The sequence below is a fragment of the Leiobunum rupestre genome, chromosome 9 (genome assembly GCF_980474605.1).
Source record: "Leiobunum rupestre chromosome 9, qqLeiRupe1.1.hap1, whole genome shotgun sequence".
NCBI lineage: Eukaryota > Metazoa > Arthropoda > Arachnida > Opiliones > Sclerosomatidae > Leiobunum > Leiobunum rupestre.
In genome coordinates this window covers 40,265,322-40,292,383 of record NC_143392.1, presented here as the reverse complement: position 1 = coordinate 40,292,383, position 27,062 = coordinate 40,265,322, and the positions used below count along the sequence as shown (strand labels likewise).

General features: G+C 42.6%; 24 non-coding genes across 24 annotated transcripts; all 24 read left to right on the top strand.

Annotated features, from left to right (window-relative positions):
- Positions 1–81: 81 nt before the first annotated feature.
- On the top strand, positions 82–163 carry TRNAL-CAG (transfer RNA leucine (anticodon CAG)). The gene has a single exon. It is a non-coding gene; the product is annotated as a tRNA-Leu (tRNA).
- A 108-nt stretch (positions 164–271) lies between these two features.
- Positions 272–353, top strand: TRNAL-CAG (transfer RNA leucine (anticodon CAG)). Its single transcript has one exon. It is a non-coding gene; the product is annotated as a tRNA-Leu (tRNA).
- A 105-nt stretch (positions 354–458) lies between these two features.
- On the top strand, positions 459–540 carry TRNAL-CAG (transfer RNA leucine (anticodon CAG)). Its single transcript has one exon. It is a non-coding gene; the product is annotated as a tRNA-Leu (tRNA).
- A 108-nt stretch (positions 541–648) lies between these two features.
- Positions 649–730, top strand: TRNAL-CAG (transfer RNA leucine (anticodon CAG)). Its single transcript has one exon. It is a non-coding gene; the product is annotated as a tRNA-Leu (tRNA).
- A 108-nt stretch (positions 731–838) lies between these two features.
- Positions 839–920, top strand: TRNAL-CAG (transfer RNA leucine (anticodon CAG)). The gene has a single exon. It is a non-coding gene; the product is annotated as a tRNA-Leu (tRNA).
- Positions 921–1,215: 295 nt separating this feature from the next.
- On the top strand, positions 1,216–1,297 carry TRNAL-CAG (transfer RNA leucine (anticodon CAG)). The gene has a single exon. It is a non-coding gene; the product is annotated as a tRNA-Leu (tRNA).
- A 107-nt stretch (positions 1,298–1,404) lies between these two features.
- TRNAL-CAG (transfer RNA leucine (anticodon CAG)) lies at positions 1,405–1,486 on the top strand. The gene has a single exon. It is a non-coding gene; the product is annotated as a tRNA-Leu (tRNA).
- A 108-nt stretch (positions 1,487–1,594) lies between these two features.
- On the top strand, positions 1,595–1,676 carry TRNAL-UAG (transfer RNA leucine (anticodon UAG)). The gene has a single exon. It is a non-coding gene; the product is annotated as a tRNA-Leu (tRNA).
- Positions 1,677–1,784: 108 nt separating this feature from the next.
- TRNAL-CAG (transfer RNA leucine (anticodon CAG)) lies at positions 1,785–1,866 on the top strand. Its single transcript has one exon. It is a non-coding gene; the product is annotated as a tRNA-Leu (tRNA).
- A 295-nt stretch (positions 1,867–2,161) lies between these two features.
- TRNAL-CAG (transfer RNA leucine (anticodon CAG)) lies at positions 2,162–2,243 on the top strand. Its single transcript has one exon. It is a non-coding gene; the product is annotated as a tRNA-Leu (tRNA).
- A 106-nt stretch (positions 2,244–2,349) lies between these two features.
- On the top strand, positions 2,350–2,431 carry TRNAL-CAG (transfer RNA leucine (anticodon CAG)). Its single transcript has one exon. It is a non-coding gene; the product is annotated as a tRNA-Leu (tRNA).
- A 108-nt stretch (positions 2,432–2,539) lies between these two features.
- TRNAL-UAG (transfer RNA leucine (anticodon UAG)) lies at positions 2,540–2,621 on the top strand. Its single transcript has one exon. It is a non-coding gene; the product is annotated as a tRNA-Leu (tRNA).
- A 108-nt stretch (positions 2,622–2,729) lies between these two features.
- Positions 2,730–2,811, top strand: TRNAL-CAG (transfer RNA leucine (anticodon CAG)). Its single transcript has one exon. It is a non-coding gene; the product is annotated as a tRNA-Leu (tRNA).
- Positions 2,812–4,061: 1,250 nt separating this feature from the next.
- Positions 4,062–4,143, top strand: TRNAL-CAG (transfer RNA leucine (anticodon CAG)). The gene has a single exon. It is a non-coding gene; the product is annotated as a tRNA-Leu (tRNA).
- A 107-nt stretch (positions 4,144–4,250) lies between these two features.
- TRNAL-CAG (transfer RNA leucine (anticodon CAG)) lies at positions 4,251–4,332 on the top strand. Its single transcript has one exon. It is a non-coding gene; the product is annotated as a tRNA-Leu (tRNA).
- A 1,445-nt stretch (positions 4,333–5,777) lies between these two features.
- TRNAL-CAG (transfer RNA leucine (anticodon CAG)) lies at positions 5,778–5,859 on the top strand. The gene has a single exon. It is a non-coding gene; the product is annotated as a tRNA-Leu (tRNA).
- A 685-nt stretch (positions 5,860–6,544) lies between these two features.
- TRNAL-CAG (transfer RNA leucine (anticodon CAG)) lies at positions 6,545–6,626 on the top strand. Its single transcript has one exon. It is a non-coding gene; the product is annotated as a tRNA-Leu (tRNA).
- Positions 6,627–7,490: 864 nt separating this feature from the next.
- TRNAL-CAG (transfer RNA leucine (anticodon CAG)) lies at positions 7,491–7,572 on the top strand. Its single transcript has one exon. It is a non-coding gene; the product is annotated as a tRNA-Leu (tRNA).
- A 297-nt stretch (positions 7,573–7,869) lies between these two features.
- TRNAL-CAG (transfer RNA leucine (anticodon CAG)) lies at positions 7,870–7,951 on the top strand. The gene has a single exon. It is a non-coding gene; the product is annotated as a tRNA-Leu (tRNA).
- Positions 7,952–9,397: 1,446 nt separating this feature from the next.
- Positions 9,398–9,479, top strand: TRNAL-CAG (transfer RNA leucine (anticodon CAG)). Its single transcript has one exon. It is a non-coding gene; the product is annotated as a tRNA-Leu (tRNA).
- A 297-nt stretch (positions 9,480–9,776) lies between these two features.
- TRNAL-CAG (transfer RNA leucine (anticodon CAG)) lies at positions 9,777–9,858 on the top strand. The gene has a single exon. It is a non-coding gene; the product is annotated as a tRNA-Leu (tRNA).
- Positions 9,859–17,326: 7,468 nt separating this feature from the next.
- On the top strand, positions 17,327–17,408 carry TRNAL-CAG (transfer RNA leucine (anticodon CAG)). The gene has a single exon. It is a non-coding gene; the product is annotated as a tRNA-Leu (tRNA).
- A 6,064-nt stretch (positions 17,409–23,472) lies between these two features.
- Positions 23,473–23,554, top strand: TRNAL-UAG (transfer RNA leucine (anticodon UAG)). Its single transcript has one exon. It is a non-coding gene; the product is annotated as a tRNA-Leu (tRNA).
- A 1,906-nt stretch (positions 23,555–25,460) lies between these two features.
- Positions 25,461–25,542, top strand: TRNAL-UAG (transfer RNA leucine (anticodon UAG)). Its single transcript has one exon. It is a non-coding gene; the product is annotated as a tRNA-Leu (tRNA).
- Positions 25,543–27,062: the final 1,520 nt, after the last annotated feature.

Here is a 27,062-nt window from a genome sequence, read left to right as displayed (position 1 = left end):
ATTTGATTTTAAAGAAGAGGTTGGGTGACGCTACCTGGTTAATTGAAAGACGCGAATTTAAGAATAAAAATTCGAAATGAAGGCAGCGTGGCCGAGTGGTCTATGGCGCTGGTTTCAGGCACCAGTCTCTTCTGAGGCATGGGTTCGAATCCCATCGTTGTCATTTCTTTTAAGGGGAGAAGGATGTATTATTTGATTTTAAAGAACATGTTTGGTGACGCTACCTGGTTAATTGACAGACGCGAATTTAAGAATAAAAATTAGAAATGAAGGCAGCGTGGCCGAGTGGTCTATGGCGCTGGTTTCAGGCACCAGTCTCTTCTGAGGCATGGGTTCGAATCCCATCGCTGTCATTTCTTTTATGGGAGAAGGATTATTTATTTGATTTTAAAAAAGGGGTGGGGAGAAGCTAACTGGTTAATTGAAAGACGCGAATTTAAAAAAAGAGTGGTATTGAAGGTAGCGTGGCCGAGTGGTCTATGGCGTTGGTTTCAGGCACCAGTCTCTTCTGAGGCATGGGTTCGAATCCCATCGTTGTCATTTCTTTTAAGGGGAGAAGGATGATTTATTTGATTTAAAAGAAGAGGTTGGGTGACGCTACCTGGTTAATTGTAAGACGCGAATTTAAGAATAAAAATTCGAAATGAAGGCAGCGTGGCCAAGTGGTCTATGGCGCTGGTTTCAGGCACCAGTCTCTTCTGAGGCATGGGTTCGAATCCTATCGTTGTCATTTCTTTTAAGGGGAGAAGGATGATTTATTTGATTTTAAAGAAGATGTTTGGTGACGCAACCTGGTTAATTGAAAGACGCGAATTTAAGAATAAAAACTAGAAATGAAGGCAGCGTGGCCGAGTGGTCTATGGCGCTGGTTTCAGGCTCCAGTCTCTTCTGAGGCATGGGTTCGAATCCCATCGCTGTCATTTCTTTTATGGGAGAAGGATTATTTATTTGATTTTAAAAAAGGGGTGGGGAGAAGCTAACTGGTTAATTGAAAGACGCGAATTTAAAAAAAGAGTGGTATTGAAGGCAGCGTGGCCGAGTGGTCTATGGCGTTGGTATTAGGCACCAGTCTCTTCTGAGGCATGGGTTCGAATCCCATCGTTGTCATTTCTTTTAAGGGGAGAAGGATGATTTATTTGATTTTAAAGAAGAGGTTGGGTGACGCTACCTGGTTAATTGAAAGACGCGAATTTAAGAATAAAAATTCGAAATGAAGGCAGCGTGGCCGAGTGGTCTATGGCGCTGGTTTCAGGCATCAGTCTCTTCTGAGGCATGGGTTCGAATCCCATCGTTGTCATTTCTTTTAAGGGGGGAAGGATGTATTATTTGATTTTAAAGGAGATGTTTGGTGACGCTACCTGGTTAATTGAAAGACGCGAATTTAAGAATAAAAATTAAAATGAAGGCAGCGTGGCCGAGTGGTCTATGGCGCTGGTTTCAGGCACCAGTATCTTCTGAGGCATGAGTTCGAATCCCATCGTTGTCATTTCTTTTAAGGGGAGAAGGATGATTTATTTGATTTTAAAGAAGAGGTTGGGTGACGCTCCCTGGTTAATTGAAAGACGCGAATTTAAGAATAAAAATTAGAAATGAAGGCAGCGTGGCCGAGTGGTCTATGGCGCTGGTTTTAGGCACCAGTCTCTTCTGAGGCATGGGTTCGAATCCCATCGTTGTCATTTCTTTTAAGGGGAGTAGGATGATTTATTTGATTTTAAAGAAGATGTTTGGTGACGCTACCTGGTTAATTGAAAGACGCCAATTTAAGAATAAAAACTAGAAATGAAGACAGCGTGGCCGAGTGGTCTATGGCGCTGGTTTCAGGCACCAGTCTCTTCTGAGGCATGGGTTCGAATCCCATCGCTGTCATTTCTTTTATGGGAGAAGGATTATTTATTTGATTTTAAAAAAGGGGTGGGGAGAAGCTAACTGGTTAATTGAAAGACGCGAATTTAAAAAAAGAGTGGTATTGAAGGCAGCGTGGCCGAGTGGTCTATGGCGTTGGTATTAGGCACCAGTCTCTTCTGAGGCATGGGTTCGAATCCCATCGTTGTCATTTCTTTTAAGGGGAGAAGGATGATTTATTTGATTTTAAAGAAGAGGTTGGGTGACGCTACCTGGTTAATTGAAAGAAGCGAATTTAAGAATAAAAATTCGAAATGAAGGCAGCGTGGCCGAGTGGTCTATGGCGCTGGTTTCAGGCATCAGTCTCTTCTGAGGCATGGGTTCGAATCCCATCGTTGTCATTTCTTTTAAGGGGGAAGGATGTATTATTTGATTTTAAAGGAGATGTTTGGTGACGCTACCTGGTTAATTGAAAGACGCGAATTTAAGAATAAAAATTAAAATGAAGGCAGCGTGGCCGAGTGGTCTATGGCGCTGGTTTCAGGCACCAGTCTCTTCTGAGGCATGGGTTCGAATCCCATCGTTGTCATTTCTTTTAAGGGGAGAAGGATGATTTATTTGATTTTAAAGAAGAGGTTGGGTGACGCTACCTGGTTAATTGAAAGACGCGAATTTAAGAATAAAAATTCGAAATGAAGGCAGCGTGGCCGAGTGGTCTATGGCGTTGGTTTTAGGCACCAGTCTCTTCTGAGGCATGGGTTCGAGTCCCATCGTTGTCATTTCTTTTAAGGGGAGAAGGATGATTTATTTGATTTTAAAGAAGAGGGTGGGTGACGCTACCTGGTTAATTGAAAGACGCGAATTTAAGAATAAAAAATCGAAATGAAGGCAGCGTGGCCGAGTAGTCTATGGCGCTGGTTTCAGGCACCAGTCTCTTCTGAGGCATGGGTTCGAATCCCATCGCTGTCATTTCTTTTAATAGGAGAAGGATTATTTATTTGATTTTAAAGAAGGAGTGGGGAGAAGCTACCTGATTAATTAAAAGACTTGAATTTCAAAAAAAAGAATTAGCAATGAAGGCAGTGTGCCCAAGTGATTTATGGCGCTGGTTTTAGGGACCAGTCTCTTCTGAGGCATGGTTTCAAATCCCATCGCTGTCATTTCTTTTAAAGCGAGAAGGATTATTTACTTGAATTTAAGGAAGAGGTGGGGAGAAGCTACCTAGTTAATTGAAAGACGCGAATTTAAAGAAAAAGATTAGAAATGAAGGCAGCGTGGACGATTGGTCTATGGCGCTGGTTTCAGGCACTAGTCTCTTCTGAGGCATGGGTTCGAATCCCATCGCTGTCATTTCTTTCAAGGGGAGAAGGATTATTTACTTGAATTTAAAGAAGGGGTGGAGAGAAGCTCACTGGTTAATTAAAAGACGCGAGTTTCAAAAAAAGATAGGAAAGGAAGGCAGCGTGGCCGATTGGTCTTTGGTGCTGTTTTAAGACACCAGTAGTCGCCAGTCTCTTTTGAGGCATGGGTTCGAATCCCATCGCTGTCATTTCTTCTAAGAGGAGAAGTATTATTTATGTGATATTAAAGAAGGGGTGGAGAGAAGCTCACTGGTTAATTGAGACACGAATTTAAAAAAGTCAAGAGATGACGGCAGCGTGGCCGAAAGGTCTATGTCGCTGGTTTTAGGCACCAGTCTTTTATGAGGCATGGGTTCGAATCCCATCGCTGTCATTTCTTGTAAGTTGAGAAGGATTATTTACTTGAATTTTAAAGAATAGGTGGGGAGAAACTACCTAGTTAATTGAAAGACGCAAATGAAAAAAAGACAAGAAATGAAGGCAGCGGGGCCGAGTGGTCTATGGCGCTGGTTTCAGGCACCAGTCTCTTTTTAGGCATGGGTTTGAATCCCATCGCTGTCATTTCTTTTAAGGGGAGAAGGATTATTTATTTGCTTTTAAAGAAGGGTAGGGTAGAAGCTACCAGGTTAATTGAAAGACGCGAATTTCAAAAAGAAGATTAGAAATGATGGCATTGTGGCCGAGTGATTTATGGCGCTGGTTTTAGGGACCAGTCTCTTCTGAGGCATGGGTTCGAATCCTATCGCTGTCATTTCTTTTAAGGGGAGAAGGATTATTTACTTGAATTTAAAGAAGAGGTGGGGAGAATTTACCTGGCTAATTGAAAGACGCGAATTTAAAAAAAAGATTAGAAATGAAGGCAGCGTGGCCGAGTGGTCTATGGCGCTGGTTTCAGGCACCAGTCTCTTCTGAGGCATGGGTTCGAATCCCATCGCTGTCATTTCTTTTAATAGGAGAAGGATTATTTATTTGATTTTAAAGAAGGAGTGGGGAGAATTTACCTGGCTAATTGAAAGACGCGAATTTCAAAAAAAGATAAGAAAGGAAGGCAGCGTGGCCGAGTAGTCTATGGCGCTGGTTTCAGGCACCAGTCTCTTCTGGGGCATGGGTTCGAATCCCATCGCTGTCATTTCTTTTAATAGGAGAAGGATTATTTATTTGATTTTAAAGAAGGAGTGGGGAGAAGCTACCTGATTAATTAAAAGACTTGAATTTCAAAAAAAAGAATTAGCAATGAAGGCAGCGTGCCCGAGTGATTTATGGCGCTGGTTTTAGGGACCAGTCTCTTCTGAGGCATGGTTTCAAATCCCATCGCTGTCATTTCTTTTAATAGGAGAAGGATTATTTATTTGATTTAAAAGAAGGAGTGGGGAGAAGCTACCTGATTAATTAAAAGACTTGAATTTCAAAAAAAAGAATTAGCAATGAAGGCAGCGTGCCCGAGTGATTTAAGGCGCTGGTTTTAGGGACCAGTCTCTTCTGAGGCATGGTTTCAAATCCCATCGCTGTCATTTCTTTTAATAGGAGAAGGATTATTTATTTGATTTAAAAGAAGGAGTGGGGAGAAGCTACCTGATTAATTAAAAGACTTGAATTTCAAAAAAAAGAATTAGCAATGAAGGCAGCGTGCCCGAGTGATTTAAGGCGCTGGTTTTAGGGACCAGTCTCTTCTGAGGCATGGTTTCAAATCCCATCGCTGTCATTTCTTTTAAAGCGAGAAGGATTATTTACTTGAATTTAAAGAAGGGGTGGAGAGAAGCTCACTGGTTAATTAAAAGACGCGAATTTCAAAAAAAGATAGGAAAGGAAGGCAGCGTGGCCGAGTGGTCTATGGTGCTGTTTTAAGACACCAGTAGTCGCCAGTCTCTTTTGAGGCATGGGTTCGAATCCCATCGCTGTCATTTCTTCTAAGAGGAGAAGGATTATTTATGTGATATTAAAGAAGGGGTGGAGAGAAGCTCACTGGTTAATTGAGACACGAATTTAAAAAAAGTCAAGAGATGACGGCAGCGTGGCCGAAAGGTCTAAGTAGCTGGTTTTAGGCACCAGTCTTTTATGAGGCATGGGTTCGAATCCCATCGCTGTCATTTCTTGTATGTTGAGAAGGATTATTTACTGGAATTTTAAAGAATAGGTGGGGAGAAGCTACCTAGTTAATTGAAAGACGCGAATTAAAAAAAAAGACAAGAAATGAAGGCAGCGGGGCCGAGTGGTCTATGGCGCTGGTTTTAGGCACCAGTCTCTTTTGAGGCATGGGTTTGAATCCCATCGCTGTCATTTCTTTTAAGGGGAGATGGATTATTTATTTGCTTTTAAAGAAGGGTAGGGTAGAAGCTACCAGGTTAATTGAAAGACGCGAATTTCAAAAAGAAGATAAGAAATGATGGCATTGTGGCCGAGTGATTTATGGCGCTGGTTTTAGGGACCAGTCTCTTCTGAGGCATGGGTTTGAATCCTATCGCTGTCATTTCTTTTAAGGGGAGAAGGATTATTTACTTGAATTTAAAGAAGAGGTGGGGAGAAGCTACCTAGTTAATTGAAAGACGCGAATTTCAAAAAAAGATAAGAAAGGAAGGCAGCGTGGCCGAGTAGTCTATGGCGCTGGTTTCAGGCACCAGTCTCTTCTGAGGCATGGGTTCGAATCCCATCGCTGTCATTTCTTTTAATAGGAGAAGGATAATTTATGTGTTTTAAAGAAGGGGTGGAGAGAAGCTCACTGGTTAATTGAAATACGCGAATTTCAAAAAAAGATAAGAAAGGAAGGCAGCGTGGCCGAGTGGTCTATGGTGCTGTTTAAAGGCACCAGATGTCGGCAGTTTCTTTTGAGGCATGGGTTCAAATCCCATCGCTGTCATTTCTTCTAAGAGGAGAAGGATAATTTATGTGATTTTAAAGAAGAGGTGGGGAGAGTTTACCTGGCTAATTGAAAGACGCGAATTTAAAAAAAAAGACTAGAAATGAAGGCAGCGTGGCCGAGTGGTCTATTGGGCTAGTTTCAGGCACCAGACTCTTCTGAGGCATGGGTTCGGAACCCACCGCTGTCATTTCTTTTAAAGGGAGAAGGATTATTTATGTGATTTTAAAGAAGGGGTGGAGAGAAGCTCACTGGTTAATTGAAAGACGCGAAATTCAAAAAAAAGTCAAGAGATGACGGCAGCGTGGCCGAAAGGTCTATGTCGCTGGTTTTAGGCACCAGTCTCTTCTGAGGCATGGGTTCGAATTCCATCGCTGTCATTTCTTGTAAGTTGAGAAGGATAATTTACTTGAATTTAAAGAAAAGGTGGGGAGAAGCTATCTAGTTAATTGAAAGACGCGAATTAAAAAAAAAGATTAGAAATGAAGGCAGCGTGGCCGAGTGGTCTATGGCGCTGGTTTCAGGCACCAGTCTCTTCTGAGGCATGGGTTCGAATCCCATCGCGGCCATTTCTATTAAGGGGAGAAGGATTATTAATTTGCTTTTAAAGAAGGGTAGGGTAGAAGCTATCAGGTTAATTGAAAGACGCGAATTTCAAAAAGAAGATTAGAAATGATGGCAGCGTGGCCGAGTGGTCCATGGCGCTGGTTTCCGGCAATAGTCTCTTCTGAGGCATGGATTCTAATCTCATCGCTGTCATTTCTTTTAAAGGGAGAAGGATTATTTATTTGATTTAAAGAAGGAGTGAGGAGAAGCTACCTGATTAATTAAAAGACTTGAATTTCAAAAAAAGAATAACTAATGAAGGCAGCGTCATCGAGTGGTCTATGGCGCTGGTTTCAGGCACCAGTCTCTTTTGAGGCTTGGGTTTGAATCCCATCGGTGTCATTTCTTTTAAGGGGAGAAGGATTATTTATTTGCTTTTAAAGAAGGGTAGGGTAGAAGCTACCAGGTTAACTGAAAGACGCGAATTTCAAAAAGAAGATTAGAAATGATGGCAGCGTGGCTGAGTGGTCCATGGCGCTGGTTTCATGCACCAGTCTCTTCTGAGGCATGGATTCTTATCGCATCGCTGTCATTTCTTTTAAGGGGAGAAGGATTAGTTACTTGAATTTAAAGAAGAGGTGGGGAGAAGCTACCTAGTTAATTGAAAGACGCGAATTAAAAAAAAAGTCAAGACATGAAGGCAGCGTGGCCGAGTGGTCTATGGCGCTGGTTTTAGGCACCAGTCTCTTTTGAGGCATAGGTTCAAATCCCATCGCTGTCATTTCTTTTAAAGCGAGAAGGATTATTTACTTGAATTTTAAAGAATAGGTGGGGAGAAACTACCTAGTTAATTGAAAGACGCAAATGAAAAAAAGACAAGAAATGAAGGCAGCGGGGCCGAGTGGTCTATGGCGCTGGTTTCAGGCACCAGTCTCTTTTGAGGCATGGGTTTGAATCCCATCGCTGTCATTTCTTTTAAGGGGAGAAGGATTATTTATTTGCTTTTAAAGAAGGGTAGGGTAGAAGCTACCAGGTTAATTGAAAGACGCGAATTTCAAAAAGAAGATAAGAAATGATGGCATTGTGGCCGAGTGATTTATGGCGCTGGTTTTAGGGACCAGTCTCTTCTGAGGCATGGGTTCGAATCCTATCGCTGTCATTTCTTTTAAGGGGAGAAGGATTATTTACTTGAATTTAAAGAAGAGGTGGGGAGAATTTACCTGGCTAATTGAAAGACGCGAATTTAAAAAAAAGATTAGAAATGAAGGCAGCGTGGCCGAGTGGTCTATGGCGCTGGTTTCAGGCACCAGTCTCTTCTGAGGCATGGGTTCGAATCCCATCGCTGTCATTTCTTTTAATAGGAGAAGGATTATTTATTTGATTTTAAAGAAGGAGTGGGGAGAAGCTACCTGATTAATTAAAAGACTTGAATTTCAAAAAAAGGATTAGCAATGAAGGCAGCGTGCCCGAGTGATTTATGGCGATGGTTTTAGGGACCAGTCTCTTCTGAGGCATGGGTTCGAATCCTATCGCTGTCATTTCTTTTAAGGGGAGAAGGATTATTTACTTGAATTTAAAGAAGAGTTGGGGAGAAGCTACCTAGTTAATTGAAAGACGCGAATTTCAAAAAAAAGAATTAGCAATGAAGGCAGCGTGCCCGAGTGATTTAAGGCGCTGGTTTTAGGGACCAGTCTCTTCTGAGGCATGGTTTCAAATCCCATCGCTGTCATTTCTTTTAATAGGAGAAGGATTATTTATTTGATTTAAAAGAAGGAGTGGGGAGAAGCTACCTGATTAATTAAAAGACTTGAATTTCAAAAAAAAGAATTAGCAATGAAGGCAGCGTGCCCGAGTGATTTAAGGCGCTGGTTTTAGGGACCAGTCTCTTCTGAGGCATGGTTTCAAATCCCATCGCTGTCATTTCTTTTAAAGCGAGAAGGATTATTTACTTGAATTTAAAGAAGGGGTGGAGAGAAGCTCACTGGTTAATTAAAAGACGCAAATTTCAAAAAAAGATAGGAAAGGAAGGCAGCGTGGCCGAGTGGTCTATGGTGCTGTTTTAAGACACCAGTAGTCGCCAGTCTCTTTTGAGGCATGGGTTCGAATCCCATCGCTGTCATTTCTTCTAAGAGGAGAAGGATTATTTATGTGATATTAAAGAAGGGGTGGAGAGAAGCTCACTGGTTAATTGAGACACGAATTTTAAAAAAGTCAAGAGGTGACGGCAGCGTGGCCGAAAGGTCTAAGTAGCTGGTTTTAGGCACCAGTCTTTTATGAGGCATGGGTTCGAATCCCATCGCTGTCATTTCTTGTATGTTGAGAAGGATTATTTACTTGAATTTTAAAGAATAGGTGGGGAGAAGCTACCTAGTTAATTGAAAGACGCGAATTAAAAAAAAAGACAAGAAATGAAGGCAGCGGGGCCGAGTGGTCTATGGCGCTGGTTTTAGGCACCAGTCTCTTTTGAGGCATGGGTTTGAATCCCATCGCTGTCATTTCTTTTAAGGGGAGATGGATTATTTATTTGCTTTTAAAGAAGGGTAGGGTAGAAGCTACCAGGTTAATTGAAAGACGCGAATTTTTAAAAAGAAGATAAGAAATGATGGCATTGTGGCCGAGTGATTTATGGCGCTGGTTTTAGGGACCAGTCTCTTCTGAGGCATGGGTTCGAATCACCTCGCTGTCATTTCTTTTAAGGGGAGAAGGATTATTTACTTGAATTTAAAGAAGAGGTGGGGAGAATTTACCTGGCTAATTGAAAGACGCGAATTTAAAAAAAAAGATTAGAAATGAAGGCAGCATGGCCGAGTGGTCTATGGCGCTGGTATCAGGCACCAGTCTCTTCTGAGGCATGGGTTCGAATCCCATCGCTGTCATTTCTTTTAATAGGAGAAGGATTATTTATTTGATTTTAAAGAAGGAGTGGGGAGAAGCTACCTGATTAATTAAAAGACTTGAATTTCAAAAAAAGGATTAGCAATGAAGGCAGCGTGCCCGAGTGATTTATGGCGCTGGTTTTAGGGACCAGTCTCTTCTGAGGCATGGGTTTGAATCCTATCGCTGTCATTTCTTTTAAGGGGAGAAGGATTATTTACTTGAATTTAAAGAAGAGGTGGGGAGAAGCTACCTAGTTAATTGAAAGACGCGAATTTCAAAAAAAGATAAGAAAGGAAGGCAGCGTGGCCGAGTAGTCTATGGCGCTGGTTTCAGGCACCAGTCTCTTCTGAGGCATGGGTTCGAATCCCATCGCTGTCATTTCTTTTAATAGGAGAAGGATAATTTATGTGTTTTAAAGAAGGGGTGGAGAGAAGCTCACTGGTTAATTGAAATACGCGAATTTCAAAAAAAGATAAGAAAGGAAGGCAGCGTGGCCGAGTGGTCTATGGTGCTGTTTAAAGGCACCAGTTGTCGGCAGTTTCTTTTGAGGCATGGGTTCAAATCCCATCGCTGTCATTTCTTCTAAGAGGTGAAGGATAATTTATGTGATTTTAAAGAAGAGGTGGGGAGAATTTACCTGGCTAATTGAAAGACGCGAATTTAAAAAAAAAGATTAGAAATGAAGGCAGCATGGCCGAGTGGTCTATGGCGCTGGTATCAGGCACCAGTCTCTTCTGAGGCATGGGTTCGAATCCCATCGCGGCCATTTCTATTAAGGGGAGAAGGATTATTAATGTGCTTTTAAAGAAGGGTAGGGTAGAAGCTATCAGGTTAATTGAAAGACGCGAATTTCAAAAAGAAGATTAGAAATGATGGCAGCGTGGCCGAGTGGTCCATGGCGCTGGTTTCCGGCACTAGTCTCTTCTGAGGCATGGATTCTAATCTCATCGCTGTCATTTCTTTTAAAGGGAGAAGGATTATTTATTTGATTTAAAGAAGGAGTGAGGAGAAGCTACCTGATTAATTAAAAGACTTGAATTTCAAAAAAAGAATAACTAATGAAGGCAGCGTCATCGAGTGGTCTATGGCGCTGGTTTCAGGCACCAGTCTCTTTTGAGGCATGGGTTTGAATCCCATCGCTGTCATTTCTTTTAAGGGGAGAAGGATTATTTATTTGCTTTTAAAGAAGGGTAGGGTAGAAGCTACCAGGTTAACTGAAAGACGCGAATTTCAAAAAGAAGATTAGAAATGATGGCAGCGTGGCTGAGTGGTCCATGGCGCTGGTTTCATGCACCAGTCTCTTCTGAGGCATGGATTCTTATCGCATCGCTGTCATTTCTTTTAAGGGGAGAAGGATTAGTTACTTGAATTTAAAGAAGAGGTGGGGAGAAGCTACCTAGTTAATTGAAAGACGCGAATTAAAAAAAAAGTCAAGACATGAAGGCAGCGTGGCCGAGTGGTCTATGGCGCTGGTTTTAGGCACCAGTCTCTTTTGAGGCATAGGTTCAAATCCCATCGCTGTCATTTCTTTTAAAGCGAGAAGGATTATTTATGTGATTTTAAAGAAGGGGTGGAGAGAAGCTCACTGGTTAATTGAAAGACGCGAATGTCAAAAAAAGTCAAGAGATGACGGCAGCGTGGCCGAAAGGTCTATGTCGCGGGTTTTAGGCACCAATCTCTTTAGTTATGGGTTCGAATCCCAACGCTGTCATTTCTTGTAAGTTGAGAAGGATTATTTACTTGAATTTAAAAAAGAGGTCTATAGCGCTGGTTTTAGGCACCAGTCTCTTCTGAGGCGTGGGTTCGAATCCCATCGCTGTCATTTCTTTTAAAGGGAGAAGGATGATTTATTTGATTTTAAAGAAGAGGTAGGGAGAAGCTACCTGGTTAATTGAAAGACGCGGATTTATAAAAAAGACAAGAAATGAAGGCAGCGTGGCCGAGTGGTCTATGGCGCTGGTTTCAGGCACCAGTCTCTTCTGAGGCATGGGTTAGAATACCATCGCTGTCATTTCTTTTAAGGGGAGAAGGATTATTTATTTGATTTTAAAGAAGGGTAGGGGAGAAGCTACCTGGTTAATTAAAAGACGCGAATTTAAAAAAAAAATTAGAAATGAAAGCAGCGTGGCCGAGTGGTCTATGGTGGTGGTTTCAGGCACCAGAAGTCGCCACTCTCTTCTGAGACATGGGTTCGAATCACATCGCTGTCATTTCTTTTAAGGGAGAAGGATTATTTATTTGATTTTAAAGAAGGGGTGGGGAGAAGCTAACTGGTTAATTGAAAGACGCGAATTTAAAAAAAGTCAAGATATAAGGGCAGCGTGGCCGAGTGGTCTATGGCGCTGGTTTTAGGCACCAGTCTCTCCTGCGGCATGGGTTCGAATCCCATCTCTGTCATTTCTTTTAAAGGGAGAAGGATTATTTATTTGATTTTAAAGAAGGGTAGGGGAGAAGCTACCTGGTTAATTGAAAGACGCGAATTTAAAAAAAAAAGATTAGAAATGAAAGCAGCGTGTCCGAGTGGTCTATGTTGCTGGTTTAAGGCACCAGTAGTCGCCACTCTCTTCTGAGGCATGGGTTCGAATCACATCGCTGTCATTTCTTTTAAGGGAGAAGGATTATTTATTTGATTTTAAAGAAGGGGTGGGGAGAAGCTAACTGGTTAAATGAAAGACGCGAATTTAAAAAAAAGTCAAGATATAAGGGCAGCGTGGCCGAGTGGTCTATGGCGCTGGTTTTAGGCACCAGTCTCTCCTGCGGCATGGGTCCGAATCCCATCTCTGTCATTTCTTTTAAAGAGAGAAGGATTATTTATTTGATTTTAAAGAAGAGGTGGGGATAAGCTACCTGGTTAATTGGAAGACGCGAATTTAAAAAAAAATTAGAAATGAAGGCGGCGTGGACGTGTGGTCTATGGCGCTGGTTTCAGACACCAGTCTCTTCTGAGGCATGGGTTCGAACCCTAACAAAAAAACCTCCTGTAGTTGGAACAACCGACGAGATGGCCTCCAACCCAAAAGCCAGGTGGATCGCCGTAATAACATCATCTTCTGTTATATCTTGGTTTGTGCAGGTTAAAAAGTTAGAGCGTTTAAAAATATCCATCCTGGATTTCAGACGAAAACCCAGGAGGGAAGGAAACCGAAAAAAAAAACTGCGCGGATTAGTAAATTATAAATTAAGCAAACAAATTGTAAGAATAATAACCGAAACTAAGGCTTAGCGAGCAGGCGAGGAGAGCAAAGAAAAACGAACCGCACTCTCCAAAAAACCAAACGCGAATCCCCATAAAATCATCCCTGTAGACCACTCGTCCACGCTGCCTTCATTTCTAATCTTTTTTTTTAAATTCGCGTAATTCAATTAACGAGGAAGCTTCTCCCCTTCGCGTCTTTCAATTAACTAGGTAGCTTCTCCCCTTCGCGTCTTTTAATTAACCAGGTAGCTTCTACCCACCCCTTCTTTAAAATCAAATAAATAATCCTTCTCCCCTTAAAAGAAATGACCGCGATGGGATTCGAACCCATGCCTCAGAAAATACTGGTGCTTACTGGTGCCTATGACCAGTGCCTTGATCACTCGGCCCCGCTGCTTTCCTTCCTTTTCTTCTTTTTTTGAAATTCCCGTCTTTCAATTAGGCTGGTAGCTTCTACTCAACCCTTCTTTAAAATCAAATAAATAATTCTTCTCCCCTTAAAAGAAATGACAGCGATGGGATTCGAACCCATGCTTCAGAAGAGACTGGTGCCTAAAACCAGCGCCATAGACCACTCGGCCACGCTTCCTTTATTTCTTGTCTTTTTTCTTTATTTCGCGTCTTTCAATTAACTAGGTAGCTTTTCCCCACCTGTTCTTTAAAATCAAGTAAATATTCCTTATCCCCTTAAAAGAAATGACAACGATGGGATTCGAACCCATGCTTCAGAAGAGACTGGTGCCTAAAACCAGCGCCATAGACCACTCGGCCACGCTCCATTCACTTCTAACCTTTTTTTTAAATTCGCGTCTTTCAATTAACCAGGTAGCTTCTCCCCACCTCTTCTTTAAAATCAAAAAAATATGAGAAATGAACGCAGCGTGGTGGAGTGTTCTATGGCGCTGGTTTCAGGCACCAGTCTCTTCTTAGGCATGGGTTCGAATCCCATCGCTGTCATTTCTTTTAAGGGGAGAAGGATTATTTATTTGATAATAAAGAAGGGGTGGGGAGAAGCTACCTGGTTAATTGAAAGACGCGAAGGGGAGAAGGTACCAGGTTAATTGAAAGACGCGAAGGGGAGAATCTACCTAGTTAATTGAAAGACGCAAAATAAAGAAAAAAGACAAGAAATAAAGGCAGCGTGGCCGAGTGGTCTATGGCGCTGGTTTTAGGCAACAGTCTCTTCTGAGGCATGGGTTCGAATCCCATTGCTGTCATTTCTTTAAAGGGGAGAAGGATTATTTATTTGATTTTAAAGAAGGGTAGGGGAGAAGCTACCAGGTTAATTGAAAGACGCTTATTTAAAAAAAGACAAGAAATGAAGGCAGCGTGGCCGAGCGGTCTATGGCGCTGGTTTCAGTCACCAGTCTCTTCTGATTCATGGGTTCGAATCCCATTGCTGTCATTTCTTTAAAGGGGAGAAGGATTATTTATTTGATTTTAAAGAAGGGTAGGGGAGAAGCTACCAGGTTAATTGAACGACGCAAATTTCCAAAAAAAAGTTAAGGAAGGCCGAGTGGTCTATGGCGCTGAATTCAGGCACCAGTCTCTTCTGAGGCATGGGTTCGAATCCCATTGCTGTCATTTCTTTAAAGGGGAGAAGGATTATTTTTTTATTTTAAATAAGGGTAGGGGATAAGCTACCAGGTTAATTGAAAGACGCTTATTTAAAAAAAGACAAGAAATGAAGGCAGCGTGGCCGAGCGGTCTATGGCGCTGGTTTCAGTCACCAGTCTCTTCTGATTCATGGGTTCGAATCCCATTGCTGTCATTTCTTTAAAGGGGAGAAGGATTATTTATTTGATTTTAAAGAAGGGTAGGGGAGAAGCTACCAGGTTAATTGAACGACGCAAATTTCCAAAAAAAAGTTAAGGAAGGCCGAGTGGTCTATGGCGCTGAATTCAGGCACCAGTCTCTTCTGAGGCATGGGTTCGAATCCCATTGCTGTCATTTCTTTAAAGGGGAGAAGGATTATTTTTTTATTTTAAATAAGGGTAGGGGATAAGCTACCTGGTTAATTAAAAGACGCGAATTTAAAAAAAAGATTAGAAATGAAAGCAGCGTGGCCGAGTGGTCTATGGTGGTGGTTTCAGGCACCAGAAGTCGCCACTCTCTTCTGAGACATGGGTTCGAATCACATCGCTGTCATTTCTTTTAAGGGAGAAGGATTATTTATTTGATTTTAAAGAAGGGGTGGGGAGAAGCTAACTGGTTAAATGAAAGACGCGAATTTAAAAAAAAGTCAAGATATAAGGGCAGCGTGGCCGAGTGGTCTATGGCGCTGGTTTTAGGCACCAGTCTCTCCTGCGGCATGGGTCCGAATCCCATCTCTGTCATTTCTTTTAAAGAGAGAAGGATTATTTATTTGATTTTAAAGAAGAGGTGGGGATAAGCTACCTGGTTAATTGGAAGACGCGAATTTAAAAAAAAATTAGAAATGAAGGCGGCGTGGACGTGTGGTCTATGGCGCTGGTTTCAGACACCAGTCTCTTCTGAGGCATGGGTTCGAACCCTAACAAAAAAACCTCCTGTAGTTGGAACAACCGACGAGATGGCCTCCAACCCAAAAGCCAGGTGGATCGCCGTAATAACATCATCTTCTGTTATATCTTGGTTTGTGCAGGTTAAAAAGTTAGAGCGTTTAAAAATATCCATCCTGGATTTCAGACGAAAACCCAGGAGGGCAAGAAAACCGAAAAAAAAAACTGCGCGGATTAGTAAATTATAAATTAAGCAAACAAATTGTAAGAAAAATAACCGAAACTAAGGCTTAGCGAGCAGGCGAGGAGAGCAAAGAAAAACGAACCGCACTCTCCAAAAAACCAAACGCGAATCCCCATAAATTCATCCCTGTAGACCACTCGTCCACGCTGCCTTCATTTCTAATCTTTTTTTTTAAATTCGCGTAATTCAATTAACCAGGAAGCTTCTCCCCTTCGCGTCTTTCAATTAACTAGGTAGCTTCTCCCCTTCGCGTCTTTTAATTAACCAGGTAGCTTCTACCCACCCCTTCTTTAAAATCAAATAAATAATCCTTCTCCCCTTAAAAGAAATGACCGCGATGGGATTCGAACCCATGCCTCAGAAAATACTGGTGCTTACTGGTGCCTATGACCAGTGCCTTGACCACTCGGCCCCGCTGCTTTCCTTCCTTTTCTTCTTTTTTTGAAATTCACGTCTTTCAATTAGGCTGGTAGCTTCTACTCAACCCTTCTTTAAAATCAAATAAATAATTCTTCTCCCCTTAAAAGAAATGACAGCGATGGGATTCGAACCCATGCTTCAGAAGAGACTGGTGCCTAAAACCAGCGCCATGGACCACTCGGCCACGCTTCCTTTATTTCTTGTCTTTTTTCTTTATTTCGCGTCTTTCAATTAACTAGGTAGCTTTTCCCCACCTGTTCTTTAAAATCAAGTAAATAATCCTTATCCCCTTAAAAGAAATGACAACGATGGGATTCGAACCCATGCTTCAGAAGAGACTGGTGCCTAAAACCAGCGCCATAGACCACTCGGCCACGCTCCATTCACTTCTAACCTTTTTTTTAAATTCGCGTCTTTCAATTAACCAGGTAGCTTCTCCCCACCTCTTCTTTAAAATCAAAAAAATATGAGAAATGAACGCAGCGTGGTGGAGTGTTCTATGGCGCTGGTTTCAGGCACCAGTCTCTTCTTAGGCATGGGTTCGAATCCCATCGCTGTCATTTCTTTTAAGGGGAGAAGGATTATTTATTTGATAATAAAGAAGGGGTGGGGAGAAGCTACCTGGTTAATTGAAAGACGCGAAGGGGAGAAGGTACCAGGTTAATTGAAAGACGCGAAGGGGAGAATCTACCTAGTTAATTGAAAGACGCAAAATAAAGAAAAAACACAAGAAATAAAGGCAGCGTGGCCGAGTGGTCTATGGCGCTGGTTTTAGGCAACAGTCTCTTCTGAGGCATGGGTTCGAATCTCATTGCTGTCATTTCTTTAAAGGGGAGAAGGATTATTTATTTGATTTTAAAGAAGGGTAGGGGAGAAGCTACCAGGTTAATTGAAAGACGCTTATTTAAAAAAAGACAAGAAATGAAGGCAGCGTGGCCGAGCGGTCTATGGCGCTGGTTTCAGGCACCAGTCTCTTCTGATTCATGGGTTCGAATCCCATTGCTGTCATTTCTTTAAAGGGGAGAAGGATTATTTATTTGATTTTAAAGAAGGGTAGGGGAGAAGCTACCAGGTTAATTGAACGACGCAAATTTCCAAAAAAAAGTTAAGAAAGGAAGGCAGCGTGGCCGAGTGGTCTATGGCGCTGGTTTAAGGCACCAGTCTCTTCTGAGGCATGGGTTAGAATACCATCGCTGTCATTTCTTTTAAGGGGAGAAGGATTATTTATTTGATTTTAAAGAAGGGTAGGGGAGAAGCTACCTGGTTAATTAAAAGACGCGAATTTAAAAAAAAGATTAGAAATGAAAGCAGCGTGGCCGAGTGGTCTATGGCGGTGGTTTCAGGCACCAGTAGTCGCCACTCTCTTCTGAGACATGGGTTCGAATCCCATCGTTGTCATTTCTTTTAAGGGGAGAAGGATGATTTATTTGATTTTAAAGAAGAGGTTGGGTGACGCTACCTGGTTAATTGAAAGACGCGAATTTAAGAATAAAAATTCGAAATGAAGGCAGCGTGGCTGAGTGGTCTATGGCGCTGGTTACAGGCACCAGTCTCTTCTGAGGCATGGGTTCGAATCCCATCGTTGTCATTTCTTTTAAGGGGAGAAGGATGATTTATTTGATTTTAAAAAAGGGGTGGGGAGAAGCTACCTGGTTAATTGAAAGACGCGAATTTAAAAAAAAAGGTTAGAAGTGAATGCAGCGTGGCCGAGTGGTCTATGGCGCTGGTTTTAGGCACCAGTCTCTTCTGAAGCATGGGTTCAAATCCCATCGTTGTCATTTCTTTTAAGGGGATAAGGATTATTTACTTGATTTTAAAGAACAGGTGGGGAAAAGCTACCTAGTTAATTGAAAGACGCGAAATAAAGAAAAAAGACAAGAAATAAAGGAAGCGTGGCCGAGTGGTCTATGGCGCTGGTTTTAGGCACCAGTCTCTTCTGAAGCATGGGTTCGAATCCCATCGCTGTCATTTCTTTTAAGGGGAGAAGAATTATTTATTTGATTTTAAAGAAGGGTTGAGTAGAAGCTACCAGCCTAATTGAAAGACGTGAATTTCAAAAAAAGAAGAAAAGGAAGGAAAGCAGCGGGGCCGAGTGGTCAAGGCACTGGTCATAGGCACCAGTAAGCACCAGTATTTTCTGAGGCATGGGTTCGAATCCCATCGCGGTCATTTCTTTTAAGGGGAGAAGGATTATTTATTTGATTTTAAAGAAGGGGTGGGTAGAAGCTACCTGGTTAATTAAAAGACGCGAAGGGGAGAAGCTACCTGGTTAATTGAAAGACGCGAAGGGGAGAAGCTTCCTGGTTAATTGAATTACGCGAATTTAAAAAAAAAGATTAGAAATGAAGGCAGCGTGGACGAGTGGTCTACAGGGATGAATTTATGGGGATTCGCGTTTGGTTTTTTGGAGAGTGCGGTTCGTTTTTCTTTGCTCTCCTCGCCTGCTCGCTAAGCCTTAGTTTCGGTTATTTTTCTTACAATTTGTTTGCTTAATTTATAATTTACTAATCCGCGCAGTTTTTTTTTTCGGTTTCCTTGCCCTCCTGGGTTTTCGTCTGAAATCCAGGATGGATATTTTTAAACGCTCTAACTTTTTAACCTGCACTAACCAAGATATAACAGAAGATGATGTTATTACGGCGATCCACCTGGCTTTTGGGTTGGAGGCCATCTCGTCGGTTGTTCCAACTACAGGAGGTTTTTTTGTTACGTTCGTCACTGTCAAGGACGCCGAGGACTGCGTTTTGCAGGGAATTGATATTAATGAAGAAGTCTATGCCGTGTCGAATGTTGCTGTTAAGGTAGTGGTAGCCTCTTTTTTTGGTTTACCGGAATTTGTTGCCGACGAGGCTTTGATGGAGAAATTGCGTAGTATGGGCTGTGATTTAAAGGGAGAGATAGTATGGGCGAAGAATAAGAAGAATATTTACACGGGAGTTCGACGTGTGAAGGTGGCGTTACCGGAAGGGGTTTCGTCACTTCCCTATCGCATTTAACTTAAGGACATGATGGGGGTGGAGTCCTTTTACAAAGTCCAGCATGATCACCAAGGCCGGGTCTGTAACGGGTGTTTGGCTTCCGATCACATATACAAGGACTGTCCTAAGTTTGTTTGTTTCGGTTGCAAGCAACAGGGCCACACCGTTCGTAATTGTCCTCAGCGGGCTGGTAATGATAATTCCGCTGATAAGTCAGAGGGCGATGCGCTACAGGATACGGGTGACGTGGGTGTTAGTAAACCGGATGCTGCGATAATTAATCGTTCTTCTAAATCTAAACAGAGCGGTAGGCCTAACAGCAAGCGTCATCATTCAACGGACGACGGTGACGTCATTTCGTTTCCGTATCGCCGAAAGAGTTCCTCTATTCTTAAGTCCTCCCGCCTGACCGGTAAGCGTGCCTCTACGCCCAATTTGCCTCCTGGTGACGACTCTGACCCCATGGGGTCTGGAGGGCAGCAGTCTGATGGAGTTTTGGAAGATCACAACATGGCATAATTAATATGGCGTTACGTTTTTTATCGCTAAATGTTAATGGATTGCGTGATAAGACGAAAATGGAACATGTATTAGCTTTTATAAAGGACTATGATCTCGTTTTTTTACAAGAAATCCACTGGCTCCCGGAACATGTAGCTATTTTTAAAACGTATTTTAGAGGTAAAGTTTTTATTGACCTGGATTTAAATAATGGAGGTTTTTGCGGTGTTGCAACTTTAATACGGCCAGGAATAGACGTCTTACCCCGCCGGGTGGTACATAAAAATACGGGGCGTTTTTTATTGACCTCATTAGAAATAGATGATACCTGTATCGACTATATTAATGTTTACGCTCCAAATGACGCAGCCTCCCGTTCGAAATTTTTTAAAGAAATCGCCAATATTTGTAGTACGCTTCATCGGCCTTTTATTTTTGGCGATCTAAATGATGTTATGAACCCTTCAATGGACCGGCGGCCGGCAAATTTTCGCCGGGACCCGCATTATTCGTTACCAACCATGTCTGGCGAACTTTCATTGGTCGATGTTTGGCGTCACTACCATCCTTCGCAATTTGAATATTCGCGGGCTGGATTTGTTTTTGGGCGATATTTATTCTCCCGAATAGACTACTTTTTAGTTCGGCGGCCCGAACTAGCTCTTTTATCTCGTTGCACTTACATGGTTTCTCCTTTTTCTGATCATAAAGCCCTCATAGTGCAAATTGATCTGTCTGGTTCTCCGAGAGGGCCGGTAACTTGGGATTTTAATTCCTCTTTGTTGGAGAATGATAACTTTCTCACTGGTTGTACTCGTATAGTGGAACGAAGCCAAACCTCACTTGCCTACCGGGAAGATATTTTTCGGTGGTATGAAGATTTGAAAATATCTTTGCGTGATTACGCTATTTTTTACTCCAAACATTTGGCCTCGCAGCGTCGCGCGCATAAAACCAAATTGCAAATAGAGATTAATGCTTACCTTGCTCGTCGGAATTTGTCAGTTGATGAAGAAACCAAACTTATTGCTTTGACGGAATCCCTTTCTCAAGTTACCGCCCATGAGTTCGTTGGTGCCGCAGTTCGTGCGAAAGCCCAGCACCTTTTAGCCGACGAAAAAACTACTGCTTTTTTTCTGCGCCTCGAAAATTTTCGGGAGAGGAAAAAAACGATTCAGTCGCTTACATTGTCCAGTGGCGAGATCACCCGCGACGGTACCACTATTCGTCAGAATATTTTTGAATACTATGCGAGGCTCTATGCTAAGGCACCGGTAGATCCCGAAGCTGGCGGGATTTTTTCTTCCTTGGTACAGGGAAGAGTATCAGAGGACAAATGGCGGAGCCTGGACAATACCATTGTCTGGTCAGAGATTGTTACGGCCTTAAAATCAATGAAGCGGGGGAAAAGCCCTGGCCGTGATGGCTTCACAGTCGAGTTTTGGTCATTTCTCCTGCCTTTAGTCAAGGAAGGTTTTCTTCGGGTTTTGGCCACGATTGCTCGGGATGGTGTACTGCCCCGTACAATGACTGAGGGTCTGATTTTGCTTGTCCCGAAGTCCGGCGATCTCACTTTTTTGGCGTGTTGGCGTCCTATATCGCTGCTCAATGTAGACTATAAAATACTCGCGAAGGTCTTTGCTAATAGGCTGGCACCTCTTTTGCCGGATATAATTTCTCCATGCCAGACAGGAGCGGTGAGAGGCCGGGACATATCGCAGACGCCTCGCTTCTTGCTGGATGCGTCTGACCTTGTATCGGCAACAAACGCACCAGGAGTTTTGTTAAAACTGGATTTGGAGAAGGCATTTGATCAAGTGGACTGGTCCTTTTTGTTTGAAGTGCTTCGCAGTATGGGCTTTGGTGCTTTTTTCCTCAAATTGATTCAAGCCTTTCTAGTCCACGCCAAGTCATGTGTCCGGGTCAATGGCTTTTTGACGGATTTTTTTCCCCTGCGCCGTTCAGTTCGCCAGGGTTGCCCGTTTAGTCCCCTCCTCTATATCCTTTCGACAGAACCACTTTTCGCTGCGCTGTTGCGCAATCCGGCTATTCCACGGCTCCCGATGTTTGGTACCGGCCACTTACCTTTGCTGTTTGCGAACATGGACGATAATACGGTTCTAACCAGTTCAACTGATGGTATGGTCGAGGCTATTCATGAATACGAGCGGTATGGTCGAGCGTCCGGAGCCAAATTAAACGTAAAGAAATGTCCGGCGCAGTGGCTTGGGTCGTATCGCAATCGCCTTCCGATGGTGATCTCTGGGGTGTCCATAAGTGGCGACCCACTGAAGATTTTGGGGATTTATTTAACGAACGATGGTCAAGAATTGCTCCGTCTTAACTGGAACCCCCGAATGGACAAGTTCTCCGGCACTTTACGTTCGTGGAAACAACGTCGTCTTACGTTAACGGGCAAAATTGTCGTCATTAACGTGCTGGCGGCTTCCACGCTTTGGCATACTCTGAGCTCGGTAGATTTGCCATTAGCCTGGGCACAAAGATTTAAAACGGCGGTGATGCATTTTATTTGGGGTCCTGGCATGCGTCACGTGGATTACCAAACATTAATTCGTCCGAAATCTGAAGGGGGGTACGGCCTCGTCGATTTCCAGCTGAAAAACCTCGCGTTCCGTTTAAAAGAAATTAAAGGCTGTATCGGCGACTCCTCTGATTCCGCGATGAAGGACGTCTCACGGTTTTTGCTCTCTTTTTATGGTGGTTATGAGGGCATTGGCTTTCAAGTCTTTCGGCTTCAGTTCGACCAGAAACTATTACCAAGGATGGTTCCCCGGTATCGCAGTATTGTTAGCGCGTGGAACAGATTACTTGTCGCCAATGAATGGACTGTTTTACCGCACGCGAATCCTGTCTTTGAGCCGATTTTTCTGAACCCGCGAGTTACCGGTTTTTCCGCGTCGGCGCAAGAGAGAGCTACTTTCGCGCGCGCGGGGCTCGTTCTTGTGAGAGATATAACGTATGAGGTCATCCCAGGTTTCCTCCCTCATACCGTCATCTTGGACATGGTTTCATCGGTTCGACCGCGTTTACTGGACCGGTCAATACTTTCGCTCTATCATAAGATGTTGCGGCTCATTCCACCGGCCTGGGCTCATTTTGTGGACTCTTTGGATATTCTGGTTCATGAGCCACCGGTTTCCGAATTGGTTTGGGTCATCAACTCTAAAGAAGAGGCTGTCGTTTTCAGCGAGCTCAAATCATCCGACTTTTACCGTTCTTTGGTAAAGCAAGCGTGTTCCATGGAGTCTCGAGGCGAAGAACGTTGGAGAGGCTTTTTCTCCGCGCCACTTGTGCAAGTGCATTGGGGAAAAGTGTCCTGCCCTCTAATGGCCACGCGGTACGTGGACATTAACTTTCGTCTCATCCACCAAGCATTTCCGGTCAAAGAACGGTTACTCCATGCTGGTCTTGTCGCGGACAATATGTGTTTATTTTGTAATTCTCGGTGCGAAACAGTCAGTCATCTTTTTGTAACGTGTCCCGTAGTTCAGGAGTGGTGGACCTGGCTTTCTATCACAATTTTAAAGCTCCCAGTTTCAATTTTCGGTTTTATATCTGAGCCTCGTGCCCAGTTTATCGTTTTTTCGATTGTTCCGTCCACCATTAAGAGACCTCCAATTTTCTGATCGGTGGCGAAATTGCTTTCCGCGGTCCTTAAAGACGAAATATGGCGGAGTCGTAATTTGAAAAGTGTCGGGAAAATAACACGGGTTCCGGTGCTAACAAGTCGTATTAAAGCATGTGTTCGCAAAGAAACTATTAACCAATTGAAACTTTTAAAGCCGGATACCTCTCAGAATGGCACTGTGTTAAAAAATATTTTATTGGGACTTTTTAAGTGAATTTATTCAATGCTAATGTTATGACTGCTTGATTATTTGGTGTCAAAAGTTTTATTGTGTTTCGATTTTTCATAAATGCTTGAGTTTTGTTTTATTTAAAAAATTTTTAAATGTAAATAATACTTTTGGTCTTAATAAAAAAAAGGGATGAATTTATTCACCAGTTTCTTCTGAGGCATGGGTTCGAATCCCATCGCTGTCTTTTCTTTTAAGGGGAGAAGGGCTATTTATTTGATTTTAAAGAAGGGGTGCGGAGAAGCTAACTGGTTATTTGAAAGACGCAAGTTTAAAAAAAAAGACAAGATACGAAGGCAGCGTGGCCGAGTGGTCTATGGCGCTGGTTTTAGGCACCAGTCTCTCATGAGGCATGGGTTCGAATCCCATCGCTGTCATTTCTTTAAAAGGGAGAAGGATGATTTATTTGATTTTAAAGAAGAGGTGGGGAGACGCTACTTGGTTAATTGGAAGACGCTAATTTAAGAAAAATAAATTAGAAATGAAGACAGCGTGGACGAGTGGTCTATGGCGCTGTTTTCAGGCACCAGTCTCTTCTGAGGCATGGGTTCGAATCCCATCGCTGTCATTTCTTTTAAAACGAGAAGGATTATTTACTTGATTTTAAAGAACAGTTGGGGAGAAGCTACCTGGTTTATTGAAAGACGCGAATTTAAAAAAAAAGATTAGAAATGAAAGAAGCGTGTCCGAGTGGTCTATGATGCTGGTTTAAGGCACCAGTAGTCGCCACTCTCTTCTGAAGCAGGGGTTCGAATCACATCGCTGTCATTTCTTTTAAGGGAGAAGGATTATTTATTTGATTTTAAAGAAGGGGTGGGGAGAAGCCACCTGGTTAATTGAAAGACGCGAAGGGGAGAAGCTACCTGGTTAATTGAAAGACGCGAAGGGGAGAAGCTTCCTGGTTAATTGAATTACGCGAATTCAAAAAAAAAGATTAGAAATGAAGGCAGCGTGGCCGAGTGGTCTATGGCGCTGGTTTCAGGCACCAGTCTCTGCTGAGTTATAAGTTCGATTCCCATCGCTTTCATTACTTTTAAGGGAGAAGGATTATTTATTTGATTTTAAAGAAGAGGTGGGTAGAAGCTAACTGGTTAATTAAAAGACACGAATTTAAAAAAAAGGCAAGATATGAAGGCAGCGTGGCCGAGTGAGTGGCTTATGGCACTGGTTTTAGGCACCAGTCTCTTCTGAGGCATGGGTTCGAATCCCACCGCTGTCATTTCTTTTAAGGGGATAAGGATTATTTACTTGATTTTAAAGAACAGGTGGGGAAAAGCTACCTAGTTAATTGAAAGACGCGAAATAAAGAAAAAAAACAACAAGAAATAAAGGAAGCGTGGCCGAGTGGTCTATGGCGCTAGTTTCAGGCACCAGTCTCTTCTGAGGCATGGGTTAGAATACCATCGCTGTCATTTCTTTTAAGGGGAGAAGGATTATTTATTTGATTTTAAAGAGGGGTAAGGTAGAAGCTACCAGGTAAATTGAAAGACGCGAATTTAAAAAAAAGAAAAGGAAGGACGGCAGCGTGGCCGGGTGGTCTAGGCACTGGTCTTAGGCACCAGTAAGCACCAGTATCTTCTGAGGCATGGGTTCGAGTCCCATCGCTGTCATTTCTTTTAAGTGGAGAAGGATTATTTATTTAATTTTAAAGAAGGGGCGGGGAGAAGCTACCTGGTTAATTGAAAGACGCGAATTTAAAAAAAAGATTAGAAATGAAGGCGGCGTGGGCGAGTGGTTTATAGTGCTGGTTTAAGGCACCAGTCTCTCCTGAGGCATAGTCTCGAATCCCATCGCTGTCATTTCTTTTAAGGCTAGAAGGATTATTTATTGAATTTTAAAGAAGAGGTGGGGAGAAGCTACCTGGTTAATTGAAAGAAGCGAATTTAAGAAAAAAGATTAGAAATGAAGGCAGCGTGGCCGAGTGGTCTATGGCGCTGGTTTCAGGCACCAGTCTCTTCTGAGGCATGGTCTGGAATCCCATCGCTGTCATTTCTTTTAAGGGAGAAGGATTATTTATTTGATTTTAAAAAAGGGGTGGGGAGAAGCTAACTCGTTAATTGAAAGACGCATATTTAAAAAAAAGATTAGAAATGAAAGCAGCGTGGCCAAGTGTTCTATGGCGCTGGTTTCAGGCACCAGTCTCTTCTGAGGCATGAGTTCGATTCCTATCGCTTTCATTTCTTTTAAGGGAGAAGCATGATTTATTGGATTTTAAAGAGAGGTGGGGAGAAGCTAACTGGTTAATTAAAAGACGCGATGTTCAAAAAAAAGTCAAGAGATGAAGGCAGCGTGGCCGAGTGGTTTATGGTACTGGTTTTAGGCACCAGTCTCTTCTGAGGCATGGGTTCGAATCCCATCGTTGTCATTTCTTTTAAGGGGAGAAGGATTATATACTTGATTTTAAAGAACAGGTGGGGAAAAGCTACCTAGTTAATTGGAAGACGCAAAATTAAGAAAAAAGACATGAAATAAAGGCAGCATGGCCGAGTGGTCTATGGCGCTGGTTTTAGGCACCTGTCTCTTCTGAGGCATGGATTCGAATCCCATCGCTGTCATTTCTTTTAAGGGAGAAGAATTATTTATTTGATTTTAAAGAAGAGGTGGGGAGAAGCTACCTAGTTAATTGAAAGACGCGAAGGGGAGAAGCTTCCTGGTTAATTGAATTACGCGAATTTAAAAAAAGATTAGAAATGAAGGCAGCGTGGACGAGTGGTCTACAGGGGTGAATTTATTCACCAGTTTCTTCTGAGGCATGGGTTCGAATCCCATCGCTGTCATTTCTTTTAAGGGGAGAAGGGCTATTTATTTGATATTAAAGAAGGGGTGCGGAGAAGCTACCTGGTTAACTGAAAGACGCGAATTTAAAAAAAAAGATTAGAAGTGAAGGCAGCGTGGCCGAGTGGTCTATGGCGCTGGTTTTAGGCACCAGTCTCTTCTGAGGCATGAGTTCGAATCCCATCGTTGTCATTTCTTTTAAGGGGAGAAGAATTATTTATTTGATTTTAAAGAAGAGGTGGGGAGACGCTACCTGGTTAATTGGAAGACGCTAATTTAAGAAAAATAAATCAGAAATGAAGACAGCGTGGACGAGTGGTCTATGGCGCTGTTTTCAGGCACCAGTCTCTTCTGAGCCATGGGTTCGAATCCCATCGCTGTCATTTCTTTTAAAAGGAGAAGGATTATTTACTTGATTTTAAAGAAGAGTTGGGGAGAAGCTACTTGGTTAATTGAAAGACGCGAATTTAAAAAAAAGATTAGAAATGAAAGCAGCGTGTCCGAGTGGTCTATGATGCTGGTTTAAGGCACCAGTTGTCGCCACTCTCTTCTGTGGCAGGGGTTCGAATCACATCGCTGTCATTTCTTTTAAGGGAGAAGGATTATTTATTTGATTTTAAAGAATAGGTGGGGAGAAGCTACCTGGTTAATTGAAAGACGCGCATTTAAAAAAAAGTTAGAACAGAAGGCAGCGTGGCCGAGTAGTCTATGGCGCTGGTTTTAGGCACCAGTCTCTTCTGAGGCATGGGTTCGAATCCCATCGTTGTCATTTCTTTTAAGGGGATAAGGATTATATACTTGATTTTAAAGAACAGGTGGGGAAAAGCTACCTAGTTAATTGGAAGACGCAAAATTAAGAAAAAAGACATGAAATAAAGGCAGCATGGCCGAGTGGTCTATGGCGCTGGTTTTAGGCACCTGTCTCTTCTGAGGCATGGGTTCGAATCCCATCGCTGTCATTTCTTTTAAGGGGAGAAGAATTATTTATTTGATTTTAAAGAAGAGGTGGGGAGAAGCTACCTAGTTAATTGAAAGACGCGAAGGGGAGAAGCTTCCTGGTTAATTGAATTACGCGAATTTAAAAAAAGATTAGAAATGAAGGCAGCGTGG